The following is a 7,643-nucleotide window of genomic DNA, read 5'->3' on the forward strand; positions in this document are numbered from 1 at the left end:
GTCGATCTGTGAGATAAATAAAATAACTTATCTAAAAATTAAATAAAAGTTAGATCCGACCTAGTTATACTTGATTTTGATTTTACCTGATCCAAATCATGGTTGGCTCTATAATTAGAGATATTTTGATTGTTTTTTTTTTGGATATTACACCACTTTATTGAATTGAATAAAATAGAAAACAAATTAATATTAGAGGAAGAGTACTATAACACCACTTTATTCAAAATTTAAAGTATTATAGTGAATTGTCCGTGTATCTAATGCATTTAATTAGAGTTATAACTTTGAAAAAAGGTTTATGGCTTACCTAAATTTATAGTTTAAAAAAATATATTTACTAAAATTGAATAACTTTATTATCTTAGCTTTCTATTCAGTAAGCGTGGTTCTTTAAATTTCTTCATGTACAATAAAATTTAGTAATATTATATATTTTAATTTTCTTATCACTAACATAAAATACAGAATTGTGGGTACACAAAAGTCTCGTCAATTATTTATATATAGCATGATCACTAAGTAAACAGACCGTGTTAGAAATGTGGATATATGAAAAATTACATCATCAGTACTAGATAGTATCCATAGCAATTTTTTTAAGACTTGTAAATTACAAAGTACCTTACCTAGATAACAAAATTTATTTTGATGATCACGTTGAAATTTTAGATCATGGTATACAAAAAACCTTAAATCTCATTAAAGGTAAAATTGTCTGTTTTCCTCAAATTCTAGCCTTAATGAGCTCGCCCCTTGCTCTATATAAGGAGGATACATGTTTTCTAATAGAAACAGAGAGAATTCTTAGTGAAGCTCTCTACAAAAATTGTCTCAGATTAGCCTTGTAGGAATTCATATCGGTTTATAACGATTTTTAAATACTTATTACAAATTTAATTGCAAAAATTCATGCAAATACTGATTTAAATATATGTCACATGCAAATACTGATTTAAATATATGTCATATAGATTATGAATATACCTATGTATTCTGCAGCAGAACGGTGAGCGAATACAATATTTTAGCATCTCAAGTGTTGTGCTTTTACTGGTATCCACACATACGAACTGGATCGGAACGGGCATGCTACAGTACTTTTGAGATCTAATCTCAAACACTTGTTATACGAGCTTGCTTCTCTTTGGATTTAAAGCTTGTTAGGTTCCTCTCCGTACGTGATATAGCTTTTGTTTCTTCAAAAGAAATTTATTCTTCCTTCGCAAGAATTTGTTTTGTCTGTGTGTTATGGCTGTGCGGCTCGCTCGCATCTCAACGTGAGTGGAGCTTCATATTTATACGTAGTGATAATAATCCCTAATCTAACATTAGCCAAGCCCACATCACTAACATTAGCCAAGCCCACATCACGTCAAGCCCACTTCTCTTAATCCAATTAAAATTATTAATTATAATTATATATATACATACATACATATATGATATATATTACATGAAACCCAAAATTCAAATTCATTAAGATTAGTCTGATCATATTAGACTTAATTATTTATTGTTCCAATTTGGTTAGGTGTGTGACCCTTTAGAATCACATAATATTAGTAATAAGTTTTTACACCTATAGATTATAAACAGCCTTTAGCAAAACATTATAACCACCTAACATCATATAATTGTCAAACTTCAACAATACAATTTTATTAGAGTAAAATACAAATAATTTCAGGACATTCCCAACAATCTCCCACTTGTACTGGAATCATTTATTCCTATAGTCCCTTCGTCTCTATATCTTGATCTAACCATAATGTAAGAAACTGTGTCATCCTTATCAAGCTAGATCACATTTATCAAACTCCAATTTATACCGATAAAACAAATGACTAACATTCACTTCGTTTGAGTACAGCCACGCATTTCTCAGTATCAAATCTTCGACAGGCCCATATATATTTATCTCCTGTTATATAGGAGGGATAAATCCCATCTTGTTTCATCCCTGTTCCTTACACACTTCATAATGCGCAAAATTGTTGTCTTTATAATCATTTTTTACGGTTGACGTTTGACAGAATCAAAGCAAACTAATCCATGTATAAGAAATCATGACAAACTCAGGTCAAAGGACTATATATACTCTATAGTTGTGATGAGAAATTCTTATAACACTCATATAACAATCTTGTAGAGTTCTCATAGCGGGTCAGTCTAATACTGTTGTTTTTGCCATCACATATCTATGTGATTGACTTGATACGACATATCAATGACCCCACTAAATTTCGTAATCAGTCATCTCACATACTAGTCATTAATAGTTATTAAAGTCCCATTTTAATATATTGACTAGAGACATAAATAATCTAATTTATTTTTCATTCATAGAATTTCATGATCAAATCACGTACTTGATGGTCTATAAGAATGATATAAATTATTTTGGGACTATTATTTAATTATCTAATAACCACATAATACTGAAACAATTTCATTAATTTGAAAATAAAATCAAATGTATATAAACGTGAACATCATATCATAAAATAAATATAAACCTTCCACTGAAAATAAGATTACATCTTTATGAATTTAATGCCTATGGAAGCAGAATGACTCTCATGCTTAGGCTGCAGAAGAGGTTTCATAAAAGGATCAGCAACATTTGCATCCGTTGGAACTATGCTAATCTTCACATCACCTCTATCAATAATCTCACGAATGAGGTGATATCGTCTTTGTATATGTTTGGATTTCTGGTGTGATATAGGTTCCTTTGCCTATTGTTTTCACAAAAAAGATCAACAGGGCCAGAGATGCTAGGAACCACACCAAGTTCAGTAATGAACTTCCTAATCCAAACAGCCTCCTTAGCTGCTTCTAAAGCAGCAATGTACTCAGCCTCATTAGTAGATTCTGCCACAATGCTCTACTTAGAACTCTTCCAACTCACTGATCCTCCATTCAGACAGAAGATAAATCTATTGAGATTGAAAATCATCTTTGTCTGTCTGAAAGTTGGCATCTGTGTAACCACTCACAACAAGTTCCTCACTTTCTCCCTAGATCAAAAACTTACCTTAGTTCTTCTCAAATACTTAAAGATATTCTTGACTGTTATTTAGTCACTTTCACCATGACAGACGGGTATCTCCTCGTCATGCTCAAAGCACATGCAACATGTGGGCGAGTGCAAAGCATAGCATACATGATAGATCTTATAGCAGATGCATATAGAATCTTACTTATGCGCTCTCGCTCATCATGTGCCGAAGGACACTGAGTCTTGCTGAGAGTTATGCCATGTGAAATTGGTAGAAAACCTTTCTTAGAATCATGCCTATTGAACATGTGCACAGCCTTATCTATATAAGTATCTTGACTTAGTCCATTTAATTTGTTTAATCTATCTCTATAGATTCTTATTCCAAGAATTTAGGCGGCTTCTCCCATGTCTTTCATTGAGAAACAACTATTTATCCATGTTAACAGACCGAAGTAGAGGAATATCATTTCCAATGAGCAGTATGTCATCTATATACAATACCAGAAAAGCAACTACACTCCCACTACTCTTCTTGTAAACACAAGGTTTTTCTTCATTTCTGATGAAATCAAAATCTTTGATTGCCTCATTAAAACAAAGATTCCAAACCCGAGATGCTTGCTTCAAACCATAAATGGAACAATGAAGATTGCATACCTTCCTAGCAGTTTCAGGAGATGTGAAACCTTCAGGTTGTGTCATGTACACATCCTCTTCGAAATTTCCATTAAGAAAAGTTGTTTTCACATCCATTTGCCAAATCTCATAATCATAATAAGTGGCAGTAACTAGGGGAATCTCAATGGACTTAAGCATTATGACTGGAGAATAGGTTTCATTATAGTCAATACCATGAATTTGCTTGTAATCTTTCGCCACCAATCTTCGTATATCACTATATTACCATACATGTCTGTTTTTTTCTTGAAAATCTATTTACACCCAATGGCTTTAACAACATCAGGTAAATCTTCCAAAGTCTAGACTTTGTTTTCTGACATGGATCCCATCTCGGATTCTGCGGCTTATAGCTATTTTCGGGATCAGGGCCCATCATTGCTTCTTCAAAAGATGTAGGTTCATCACTCTCAATAAGCAAAAGATCATGATGTTCCATCACCCAATCCCCAAACTTATTAGGTTCATGATGAATTCTTTCGGACCTATGTACCTCAGGTTTTACAGGAGTTGATTCTACGACTCTTCGTAGATTCAGTTGATGTTCTTCCCCAAGAGTTGGAACATTCTCTGGCGATTATCGAACTTCTTCGAGTGATACTTTACTCCCAATATTTCCTTTTGAAAGGAATTCTCTTTCCAAAAAGGTACCATTCCGAACAAAAAACACTTTGTTCTCAGCAGAATAATAAAAGAAACAACCTTTGGTCTCTTTGGGATAACCTACGAAGTAGCACTTATCTGATTTTTTTCCAAGCTTATCAGTAAACATATGTTTAATATAAGCATCACAACTCCAAATTTTAAGAAAAGAAAAATTGGGAACTTTTTCAGTCCACATCTCAGATGGTGTCTTTTCAACTGATTTCGATGGAATCTGTTTAGCATCAGCAGTTTCTAAAGCATAACCCCAAAAGGATAATGGAAGATCTGTGTGACTCATCATTGATTGAACTATATCTAATAGAGTAATTTCTTCTTTCAGACACACTATTCCATTGTGGTGTTTCCGGAGGAGTAAGTTGTGAAATGTTTCCACATTCTCTCAGATGATCACTGAAAACTTGGCTCCATTATTCTCCTCCACGATCTGATCAGAGAGCTTTAACTCTTTTGCCAAGTTGATTTTGTACTTCATTCTGTAACTCCTTAACCTTTCCAAAGGATTCAGATTTATTCCTAGCACCTAGTCGGGGCGGTCACCCATCGCCTAGCGCCTAGGCGGCCAACTAAGCGGCGAGGCTGCCGAGTTTTTGAACAGGGGGTAAACATAACCATATCTACTGAAGTCATCAGTAAATGTGATGAAGTACTGGAAGTTTCCTCTAGAGTTTAAACTCATTGGTCCACATACATTTGTATGTATAAGGCCCAATAGATCACTAGCCCTTACACTGTGTCCAATAAATGGGGTCTTAGTCATTTTTCTCAACAAACAATATTTACACGTTCCATATGATTCAAAATCGAATGATTTCAAAAGTCCATCATCATGAAGCTTCTGAATGCGTTTCTTATTTATATGGCCCAACCAAAAATGCCAGAGAAAGTTGGATTTAAGTCCTTAAACTTGAACCTCTTAGTACAGATGTTATAGACCGGTATATATTGGTTTAGAACATATAGACTATTCTATAATGGAGTGCTACCATAAAACATATCAGCACGATCAAATGGAAAACATTTGTTCTTGATCAAAAAATGAAAACCTTCCATGTCCAAACATAGAATAAAGATGATATTCTTGTTTATAGCAGGAACATAATAACAGTGTTTGAGTTCTAAAACCATGCCTGAAGGCAAAGACAATAGATATGTCCCCACTGCTAATGCTGCAACTTTTGCACCATTAGCCACACGTAGGTTCACTTGTCCTTCCTCCAAGTTTCTAATGTTCTTTAGACCTTGCACATTTGTACAAATATGAGCGCCACAGCCGGTATCCAATACCCAAGGAGTAGAACCAGAAGTGGTAACATTTACCTCTATAACATAGATATCCAGAGAAGAAATCTCAAAGGTTTTCTTATCTTTCAGATCTTTCAAGCATTCAAGGAGGTTTATTCACTTGATTTATTCTTTTTAAGAACAAATCATAATGAATAGGAACTTTGAGGGTTTGACATAACTAAAAAAAGAAAAGCAGAAGTTAATATGATGTTCAGAAATTTTTGAGCATTCTCAACATTAAGAAAACTCATACTATACTTAAAAGCAAATATTTCCTCAAATTAGTAAAGTGATACAAGATTCGTATTTTACCAGAATCCAATTAAGCTTTGACTCCACCTCCGAATATCTAGCTATTTAGGTAAGTACCATCCTTGCTAATTATATATAATATAATTTTTGGTTGTAGATGACATCTTATGTCTTATCCAATCCTATGTACTAACTCCGTTTTGATAGCCTAGTTAAATAAACTAATCTTGTTTCATATGGTTACCGCTACCATCTGTTTTACTCTCAAATAATTGCAAACCATGCTTTGGCAGACCCGCCGTACAACAATTTCAAGTTTTAACAGTTGATAAAATTGGGGATACATCATATAATTTGATATTAATTAAGGAATTAATTATTTTTTAATTTTATATCTTATTTAAAAATCATATTTAATATAAATTATTAACTATAATTTAAAAATTAATGCACATTTAATATGTGTTTATGATCGGACAGTAACTTTATAGTTGAACATATCATAACCAAATTAGGTTAGACCAATATAATGAAATATAGATTTGATCATATCAAAATCCACATGCGGTTAGAAGTAGCTCATTATGAGCTGATATTAACACTTAATTATCTATTAATAATAACAAAATGAAAAACTATGAATGAACCATTGAACTATTGTGTCTTTCAAATGTACATTTTCATGGATAACTGCTAATTTATATAAAGGTTATCATTCTACGATTCTGTCTTTTCGTTTTATTTTATTAATTGTACCATTTCATATAATGAACCATTGAACCATTGTGTCTTTCAATTGTACATTTTTCATGTATAACTGCTAATTTATATAAAAGTTATCATTCTACGGTTGTGTCTTTTCATTTTATTTTATTAATTGTACCATTTCATATATAACCGCTGATTATCAAAGGTTGCTTCTATGATTGAACCATTAAAACATTATGTCTTTCTAATTATTTTTTTAACTAATTATACCTTTTCATGTATAACTGCTAATTTATATAAAGGTTATCATTCTACGGTTGTGTTTTTTCGTTTTATTTGATTAGTTGTATTATTTCATATATAACCGCTGATTATCAAAGGTTGCTTCTATAAATGAACTATTGAACAATTGTGTCTTTCTAATTATTATTTGTTTAAACTAATTGTATAACTGCTAATTTATATAAAGTTTATCATTATACGATTGTGTCTTTTTGTTTTATTTTATTAATTGTATCATTTCATATATAACCGCTGATTATCAAAGCTTGCTTCTTTTAATACTTATGCCTTTTCAATTATATATATTTTGTTTCATTCTTCATTATTTGTTTTATTGAACTTTTTTTTTATAATGCTCTCTTACTTTGAAAAACAACACCTTATATATCAATTTATTGTTGATAAACTTCAAGTTAACTTCAAATTCCTTAATCAAAACATTATTCATTTGCAAGCAATTGTTACCGAAATGGTATTACAAGAATTGTTTTTAGTAGATGGTTAGCTTACGAATAAAGAAAAACTTGAAATGAAAAATAAAAGATCTGCTCATTTCCCAAGAAAATATTTTTAGAACAAAAGCCCAAAAATTTGAAGAAAACAAAGAAATGATAATTCTTTTGGGAATTAAATCAAGTAACTTAAACTTTTATAAATAGCATATATTTTTTATATATAAAAAATTAAATTTGTAACTAAAACAGTGATTATGGATATTTTAATATCATGTTGGTTTATTTTTGTTGTTAATGGAGATTTTTGTTTT

The sequence above is a fragment of the Eutrema salsugineum genome, unplaced genomic scaffold (assembly GCF_000478725.1).
Source record: "Eutrema salsugineum unplaced genomic scaffold, Eutsalg1_0 scaffold_4, whole genome shotgun sequence".
NCBI classification, from domain to species: domain Eukaryota; kingdom Viridiplantae; phylum Streptophyta; class Magnoliopsida; order Brassicales; family Brassicaceae; genus Eutrema; species Eutrema salsugineum.